Here is a 10079-nt window from a genome sequence, read left to right as displayed (position 1 = left end):
CCTCTGAGGCCGAAGAAGCTCTCGGGGACCTGAAGGCGCTCCTCACCAAGGCGCCTATCTTGGTGCCCCCAGCTGATGGAGAAGCCCTCTTGGTCTACATCGCCGCGACCACTCAGGTGGTTAGCGCCGCGATTGTGGTCGAGAGGCAAGAAGAGGGGCATGCATTGCCCGTTCAGAGGCCAGTTTACTTCGTCAGCGAGGTACTGTCCGAAACCAAGATCCGCTACCCACAAGTTCAGAAGCTGCTGTACGCGGTGATCCTGACGAGGCGGAAGCTGCGACATTACTTTGAGTCTCACCCGGTAACTGTGGTGTCATCCTTCCCCCTGGGGGAGATCATCCAGTGCCGAGAGGCCTCGGGCAGGATTGCAAAGTGGGCGGTGGAAATCATGGGCGAGACAATCTCGTTCGCCCCTCGGGAGGCCATCAAATCCCAGGTCTTGGCGGACTTCGTAGCCGAATGGGTCGACACTCAGCTGCCGACGGCTCCGATCCAACCGGAGCTCTGGACCGTGTTTTTTGACGGGTCGCTGATGAAGACGGGGGCCGGCGCGGGCCTACTCTTCATCTCGCCCCTCGGGAAACACCTATGCTACATCCTACGCCTCCATTTCCCGGTGTCCAACAATGTGGCTGAGTACGAAGCTCTGATCAACGGATTGCGAATCGCCATCGAGCTAGGGGTCCGACGCCTCGACGCTCGCGGCGACTCGCAGCTCGTCATCGACCAAGTCATGAAGAACTCCCACTGCCGCGACCCGAAGATGGAGGCCTACTACGATGAGGTTCGGCGCCTGGAAGACAAGTTCTACGGGCTCGAGCTTAACCACATCGCTCGGCGCTACAACGAGACTGCAGACGAGCTGGCGAAGATAGCCTCGGGGCGAACGACGGTTCCCCCAGACGTCTTCTCCCGGGATCTGCACCAACCCTCCGTCAAGATCAACGACACGCCCGAGCCCGAGGCACCCTCGGTTCAGCCCGAGGCACCTTCGGTTCAGCCCGAGGCGTCCTCGGTTCAGTCCGAGGTACCCTCGGCCCCCGAGGGTGAGGCGCTGCGCATCGAGGAGGAGCGGAACGGGGCCACGCCTGACCGGGACTGGCAAACCCCGTACCTGCAATATCTCCGCCGAGGCGAGCTACCCCCCGACCAAGCCGAGGCTCGGCGGGTAGCCCGACGCGCCAAGTCATTCGTCTTGCTGGGGGATGAGAAGGAGCTCTACCACCGTAGTCCCTCGGGCATCCTCCAGCGATGCATCTCCATCGCCGAAGGTCAGGAACTCCTGCAAGAGATACACTCGGGGGCTTGCGGCCATCACGCAGCGCCTCGAGCCCTCGTCGGAAACGCTTTCCGGTAAGGTTTCTACTGGCCAACGGCGGTGGCCGACGCCACTAGAATTGTCCGCACCTGCGTAGGGTGTCAATTCTACGCGAAGCAGACCCACCTGCCCGCTCAGGCTCTGCAGACGATACCCATCACCTGGCCCTTTGCTGTGTGGGGTCTGGACCTCGTCGGTCCCCTGCAGAAGGCGCCCGGGGGCTACACGCACCTGCTGGTCGCCGTCGACAAATTCTCCAAGTGGATCGAGGTCCGACCCCTGAACAGCATCAGGTCCGAGAAGGCGGTGGTGTTCTTCACCAACATTATCCATCGCTTCGGGATCCCAAACTCCATCATCACCGACAACGGCACCCAGTTCACCGACAAAAAATTCTTGGATTTTTGCGAGGATCATCATATCCGGGTGGACTGGGCCGCCGTAGCTCATCCCATGTCGAATGGGCAAGTAGAGCGTGCCAACGGCATGATTCTACAAGGGCTCAAGCCTCGGATTTACAACAACCTCAACAGGTTCGGCAAGCGATGGATAAAGGAACTTCCCTCGGTGGTCTGGAGCCTGAGGACAACGCCGAGCCGAGCCACGGGTTTCACGCCGTTCTTCCTGGTCTACGGGGCCGAGGCCGTCTTGCCCACTGACCTAGAATACGGCTCCCCGAGGACGAGGGCCTACGATGATCAAAGCAACCAAGCTAGCCGAGAAGACTCGCTGGACCAGCTGGAGGAGGCTCGGGACAAGGCCTTACTACACTCGGCACGGTATCAGCAGTCCCTGCGACGCTACCACGCCCGAGGGGTCCGACCTCGAGACCTCCAGGTGGGCGACCTGGTGCTTCGACTGCGACAAGACGCCCGAGGGAGGCACAAGCTCACGCCCCCCCTGGGAGGGGCCATTCGTCGTCGCCAAAGTTCTGAAGCCCGGAACGTACAAGCTGGCCAACAGCCGAGGCGAGATCTACGGCAACGCTTGGAACATCCAACAGCTACGTCGCTTCTACCCTTAAGATGTTTTCAAGTCGTTCATATACCTCGCACCCACGCAAAGTTTAGTCATCAAGGAAGGGTCGGCCTCGCCTCGGCAAAGCCCGACCCTCCCTCGGGGGCTAAAAGGGGGGAAACCCTCTCTGCGTCAAAATTTTCCTCGAAAAAAGATCTCTTTTACCAGAATATCTTTCGTGCTTTTTGACTACTTCGAAAAGTGGGTCCTGGAAACGACAGAGTACACATAAGCAGCCAAGGCTGACCGAGCCGAGGGACTCCTACGCCTCCGGGATACGGATACCTCACTCATCACCTTCTGCGATAAGTAACTCGCGTTCGGATACAGTGGCTCCGCGGATCGAACGAGTCTTTACGTTCGGAAGCCCTTCTGCCAAAGCGATCTTTTGAGCCTTCTTGACCGAGTCGGTGACAGGGCCTCATGGACGGGTGAGAGTACGCGTAAGCGGCAAGGCTGACCGAGCCGAGGGACTCCCACGCCTCCGGGATACAGATACCTCACTCATCACCTTCCGCGAGAAACAACTTTCGCTCGCACAAACATCCCTGTTACCGACAAAAAGTCCAGATACTCGAAACGAGAGGAAAAGAGACGCAGCTTTACAACACAGCGAGGGTGTGTGTTCTGGCCTCGGCGGCTGCAGAAGGCACACGCTACAAGACGCTTTGACCCTGCAGGCTCAGGTCTTGACGCTGGAAGGGGGTAGCAACACCTTCGGCATCGACGACACCTTCGGCGAGGCCCGACCTAGCCTCGGACGGCGACGCGGTCCGAGGGTCTCCGCTCCGAAGGACAACGTCATCACCACGCCCGGGCCATCACTGCCAGGGACTTCTCCGGGAATCCGGCCCGAGCGGGCGGCTCGGCCGGTTACCCCTGGGGCCTTGGCCAGCCATCTTCCAAGGGCGCCGGCACGGTCCGAGGCCTCGGCTGATCAACTCCGGCATTGGTCCCGCCGACGGACGACCCGGTTAGGCTCCGGCCAACCAGGTTTCATTTTCGAGCCGACTCCGCCACTGTTCATACTGATACCGCTACCCCTGGCCTCGGCTCGTCGAAGAGCGGCCGAGGGGTCTCTTTAACTAAGCTAGAGGAGCCTCGGACAGCAAGGCCGACCGAGCCGAGGGACTCCTACGCCTCCGGGATACGGATACCTCACTCGTCACCTTGACACGGGGCGACTCATGCTTGGTGAAGCGGTTCAGATAATCGACAGACGAGTCTTAGCGCTCGAAAATGAGGAAAAAACACGGCTCCGTGCCGACGTTACGTACATGTTCAGGCCCCGAAAGCCGTAATGAACAAAAAACCCTGGCATTCGAAGTGCCATTACAAACGGAACTCTGGTTCCCCCCTCCGCAGGTACGAACAACCCCACTCCATGGGGGAAGGCCTGCGGAGCAACAGAAGGCTGACGAGCGGCTCACCGCCGCCCGCTCTGACTACGACGGCGACGGCCCCCACTCCGGATGGCCGAACTGCAGCAGCACAGGCCTCAGGGTAGGCACTGCTACAGTCTTGCCCTCGCCCACGCCGACGCTCGAGGGGCGAGGACAAGTACAAAGAGCCGGAGGCCTGAAGCGCGGGCGGTGGCGGTGACTCCGTCGGTGACGGGGACTTCTCGAGCCGCCTCCGCCTCGACATCGACGGCAGGGGTCATCAGCCCTCCGGCAGATCCCCACTCAAATCCTCCCGGGCGAGTGGGGCACCGGCCTCCGTGTGAAGGTGTCGTCCCGGTGCAAAGGCAGGGCCACCCCAGAACACGAACGCCGCCCTAGCGGCGCGCGGCATCTAGGGTGGTCCAATCGTGTGCACGGCGCGGCACCCGCCCTCTGGCAGGAGGGGCCGCCGGGAGCCAAGCCGACGAACCCAACACGCTGGAGGTGACGACGCCCGCCGTCGACCAGCCCCGCGTTGTCAAAGTCCGGGCCGCCCGCGGGGCCAGTGAGCGCCCTCTCCCTCGAATGCCATGGGAGAGGGTGACCCACGAACCCGCGCGGGAGGTAGAGCGCCGGCTCAGCCCGGCACCCACCCCAGCGAGGATGATGAACATCCTTGAAGCTGAGGGTGGGACCAAGATCGCAGCCCGGATTGCTCCTCCCCACCCAGGAGCTGGTGGTCACCGTCTTGGGTAACCACCAGCGGAGGGAAGCAACCGGGCTGCATGATGAAAATCCTTGAAGCCGAACGATGGCTGAAAGGTACCAACTCCCACGGAGTTGCGCTCCTCCAACGATGAGGCGAAAAGACGGCGGATACCCCCCATCCGGGGGCTTGGAAGGTGGAAAGACGCGACGCATAAGGGAGGAAGAAGACATGGTTGCCTTCCGAAAGGGGTCGCCCCCCTTTTAAAGGCAACTCTCCCTACGTGCGCCCCCAAACGCCACGGGCTGAGTCTTCTCCAACACGCTCCAAGGCCCTCCCCTGCGGCGCAGGGGCTGGGTCCCGCATGTCATGCAAACCGGCTCAGAGCAGAAGAAGCCAAAGCGCCGCGCGTGGTGCACACAACCGCCCAGCGGTTACAAGCGACCCCCCACTTTTGCCCAGACCAACGGGCGGAAGGAGTGGGCAACCATGCAGGCGGCATGCAACCGCGCCAAGTGGACACGCTTCTCCGACTCCCAACGCGCCAGCATGGAGGCCCAGGCCCACGCGTCACGCAACCGGCGCGCCGGATGCTGCATGCAGGCAACTGCACCGCCACTTGCGCCACCATCGCGCCTCTTCGGTTGCGAAACCAATGCCGCGACTCGAGGCGACCCAGCGCACGACCCAGCGGCGCCAGCCTGGCGCGACGGTCAATGCGGCCGAAAGTGGGCCGGCAGTAATGACGGTGGCAGGCGGGCGGCAGCAGTGGTCACGTCGTCAGCCAGGCTCACGTCCCATCTAGGGGCAGCAAGAGAGCCTCCTCTCACGGCGTGAAGACGGCGCGCCCGTGATCCGTCCCTCGAACGGCTCGCGCACGCACAACGGCCGCCCCGCCAACCACTCGCCCCGTCGCATTAACTCCGCGGCTGGACAGGCGGCGCTTCTGGCAGGCGCAGCGGGCGACGCTTCGCCTTCGCCGTAATAACCGCGCCAAAAAAGGTACGCCACGTCGTTCGATTTCGTATCCTTTTCCTTTTTTCCTCTTTCTCTACCTCTTGCAACAGGGACCGGGAAAGGGGGATACCCCGAAAAGGATCCTTCCCTGTGAAGGAACCGGGCTCCGAGCCCCCCCTACTGATCAGAGGTTCGAAGGCTGGCCCTCCGAGGGGTTCAACAGTCGCCTCAGATCGCGTGGGCCCTACACCCACTATTGGTCAGAGGTTCGAAGGCCGGCCCCCCGAAGGGCTCCACGGCCGCCTCAGGCTACTCAGGCTCCGCGCCCATTACTGATCAGGGGTTCGAAGGCTGGCCCCCGAAGGGTTCACAGTCGCCTCAAACGCCGAGCGAGGGATGACCAGGGGTACGTTCGATACATAACCAAGGCTCGGGATGCGCTCCCGAGGTACCCTAGGACATTTCCGAGACCAGCGGGAGCGATCTTGTAACGGAATCCCATCGGAGGGAGGCATCGAGCCCTCGGACCCCGTCGCCAGGGGACCGGGTCCGGCAGATCACCCGCAGGTACTTTTGGGCGTGCCTCTGGGCCCCTAGCCGACCCCCAACGAACGGGGCACAGACGTCCACTCGGATTACCCGCTTGCAGCTCACCGGAGACACCATGTTCGATGCCCATCGAGGGTAACATGGCGCTCTCCCCCCTCCTCCTTGCGGAAAGGCGACGTAGGGGCGTATGTAAAAAAGCCGAGTCTGTCCCTGATCGCCCTCTCGCCCTGTGCAGAGGCTCGGGGGCTGCTCTCGCAAACCCGGCTCCGGCCAAACCGTTGACAGTGTCAACATACCAGCCCGAGAACTTGGACCCCGACCGTGCACCCGGGCTACGGCCTGCTCGCATGAGGGAACAACCAGACCAGCCGAAGCATTACGCAAGGCATTAAGACCTCGAAGGAGTGAAACCACTCCTCCGAGGCCTCGGGGGCTACACCCGGCGGGTGCGCTCGCGCGCACCCACCGGAACAAAATGCAACCGAGAAAGGCTGGTCCCCTTGCAAAAAAGTGCGACGAAAGCCTCCAAGCGAGTGCTAACACTCCCTTCGAGGCTCGGGGGCTACTGTCGGGGACCATAATTAGGGGTACCCTCAAGACGCCTAATTCTCAGCTGGTAACCCCCATCAGCATAAAGCTGCAGAGGCCTGATGGGTGCGATTAAGTCAGGGATCAGTCCGTACGAGCGACTCGATCACGCCTCGCCCGAGCCTAGCCTCGGGCAAGGGCAGCCGACCCCGAGGGGTTTCCGTCTCGCCCGAGGCCCCCCTTTTTAACGGCGGACACATCTCCGGCTCGCCCGAGGCCTTGCCTTTGCTAAGAAGCAACCCTGACTAAATCGCCGCACCAACCGACCAAGCTCCAGGAGCATTTAACGCGAAGGCCCTGCCGAAGGCGCCATAAGAAACTCCGCTCCGCCCGACCCAGGGCTCGGACTCGGGCTAAGCCCCGGAAGACGGCGAACTCCGCTCCGCCCGACCCAGGGCTCGGACTCGGGCTAAGCCCCGGAAGACGGCGAACTCCGCTCCGCCCGACCCAGGGCTCGGACTCGGGCTAAGCCCCGGAAGACGGCGAACTCCGCTCCGCCCGACCCAGGGCTCGGACTCGGGCTAAGCCCCGGAAGACGGTGAACTCCGCTCCGCCCGACCCAGGGCTCGGACTCGGGCTAAGCCCCGGAAGTCGGCAAACTCCGCTCCGCCCGACCCAGGGCTCGGACTCGGGCTAAGCCCCGGAAGACGGCGAACTCCGCTCTGCCCGACCCAGGGCTCGGACTTGGGCTAAGCCCGAGAAGACGACGAACTCCGCTTCGCCCGACCCCAGGGCTCGGACTCCGCCCTGGCCTCTGCCGAACGACCTTCGCCTCGCCCGACCCAGGAGCTCGGGCTCGGCCTCGGCCACGGAAGACAGACTCGACCTCGGCTTCGGAGGAGCCACCACGTCGCCCGACCTAGGGCACAGGCCCGCCACGTCAACAGGAAGCGCCATCATCACCCTACCCCGAGCCGACTCGGGCCGCAGAGAACAAGACCGGTGTCCCATCTGGCCAGCTCCGCCAGATAGGCAATGATGGCGCCCCGCTAGCCCTGTGACGACGGCGGCTCTCAGCTCCCTTACGGAAGCAGGGGGACGTCAGCAAGGATTCAACCGCTCCGACGGCTGTCCCTCCACCAGGCTCCGTTGCTCCTCCGACAGCCATGACATCACGCCAGCTGGGTGCCAAGATCTCTCCGGCTGCCACATTGGCATGTACTTAGGGCGCTAGCTCTCCCTCCGCTAGACACGTAGCACTCTGCTACACCCCCATTGTACACCTGGATCCTCTCCTTACGCCTATAAAAGGAAGGACCAGGGCCTTCTTAGAGAAGGTTGGCCGCGCGGGGACGAGGACGGGGCAGGCGCTCTCTTGGGGCCGCTCGCTTCCCTCACCCGCGTGGACGCTTGTAACCCCCTACTGCAAGCGCACCCGACCTGGGCGCGGGACGAACACGAAGGCCGCGGGATTTCCACCTCTCTCACACCCGTCTCTGGCCGCCTCGCTTCCCCCCTTCGCGCTCGCCCACGCGCTCGACCCATCTGGGCTGGGGCACGCGGCACACTCACTCGTCGGCTCAGGGACCCCCCGGTCTCGAAACACCGACAGATGTTTTTATTCTGGATACGATGGTGATATACTTGTGGCATTTTAGGGGACTCGGGCTATTTCCCGAGTACCTCTCCGTAAGGACCTGTTCGTTGAGAGACCACCCGGGATAACAGTGCAACCATGAGGGTGAAATGGGATGCCCTTAGCTAATTAATTAGAGGAACTGGAGGTGTAGTTGCTTCGCCGTCGTGCCGTCAATGGGGTCCAGGCACAGTGCTTGCTCTGCCGAGGCTGAGTGCCGAGGTTCTTTCGTTTTGCTTTTGTTAGTCACCCTCCTGCGGGGAGAGGTACTGTGTTTATCAAACTGGAGAAACCTAACAGGCGGCTATTACCTCTAGGGAATCTTTGTAACAGCTACGTAGTGATACCCTGCCGGACCACCTAGGAAGTGATCAATGGGGATTAGCTCTCCCCGGGCAGAAAGGGAATCACAGCTCATGGGTAAAGTGTGCGACCTCTGCAGAGGGTAGTGAAACTGATATATCAGCCATGCTCACGGTTAAGAGCAGCCTTGGGATCCTCTTTGATTAGAGATGCTCCAAATACACCTCAGATGATGACTTTAATGATGATGGTTAAGGATGGTGACTTTAATTATGTATTCTAGTATTTCCTCTCTGAGGAGGTATTTTTGGGACTATAACTTGGGCTTGATGATAAAATCTGGCTTCTACTAACAATAAATACCTGACCAACTAAAAGCAACTGCTTGAGCCTAACCCCACAAAAAAGCTAGTCCACTTCAGCCAAACGGGGCATTTGCTGAGTACGTTGATGTGTACTCATCCTTGCTTTACCACAAAACACCAGGTTGTCCACATTGCAACCACTGCTCAGGAGAAGACGAAGCCGTGGAAGGAGACTTCCAGGAGTTCCAAGACTACGATGAGTTCTAGGTGTGGGTTGGCGGCAACCCCCAGTCAGCTGCCTGTGAAGGCCTTATCTTTACTGTGTTTCGCTTAGCACTTTGATTTATCCGTTAAGTTGATGACTATGTGGATGTCTCTGACTCTGTGATGTAATAAGTTAATACTCTTTTATGTTATTATTCGAGCACTGTGCGATGATGTTCATTTATGTAATCGCTGTGTACGTGAGTTCTGATCCTGGCACGTACATAGTTCGCATTCGGTTTGCCTTCTGAAACCGGGTGTGACACCTACATCAGTGAATAGACAGTTGTAGCCCATTTGACATAATTGAGATACAGAAAGCAAATTGTAATCTAAAGAATCTACAAGAAAAACATTGGAAATAGAATGGTCAGGAGATATAGCAATTTTACCCAATCCTTTGACCAAACCTTGATTTCCATCCCCAAATGTGATAGCTCGTTGGGGATCTTGGTTTTTCTCGTCGGAGGAGAACATTTTCTTCTCCCCTGTCATGTGGTTTGTGCACCCGCTGTCGATGATCCAACTTGAGCCCCCGGATGCATAAACCTATAAAACAAGTTTAGTTCTTTACTTTAGGTACCCAAATGGTTTTGGGTCCTTTTGCATTAGATACAAGAACTTTGGGTGCCCAAACACAAGTCTTTGACCCCTTGTGCTTGCCCCCAACATACTTGGAAACTATCTTGCCAGATTTGTTAGTTAAAACATATGATGCATCAAAAGTTTTAAATGAAATGCTATGTTCATTTGATGCACTAGGAGTTTTCTTCTTAGGCAACTTAGCATGGGTTGGTTGCCTAGAACTAGATGTCTCACCCTTATACATAAAAGCATGGTTAGGGCCATAGTGAGACTTCCTAGAGTGAATTCTCATAATTTTGCTCTCGGGATAACCGGCAGGGTACAAAATGTAACCCTCGTTATCCTGAGGCATGGAAGCCTTGCCCTTAACAAAATTAGACAATTTCTTAGGAGGGACATTAAGTTTGACATTGCCTCCCTGTTGGAAGCCAATGCCATCCTTAATGCCAGGGCGTCTCCCACTATAAAGCATACTACGAGCAAATTTAAATTTTTCATTTTCAAGTTCATGCTCGGAAATTTTAGCAT

The sequence above is a fragment of the Zea mays genome, chromosome 1 (genome assembly GCF_902167145.1).
Source record: "Zea mays cultivar B73 chromosome 1, Zm-B73-REFERENCE-NAM-5.0, whole genome shotgun sequence".
Lineage (NCBI taxonomy): Eukaryota > Viridiplantae > Streptophyta > Magnoliopsida > Poales > Poaceae > Zea > Zea mays.
The sequence above is the reverse complement of the archived record's forward strand: the minus strand, read 5'-3'. Positions refer to the sequence as shown.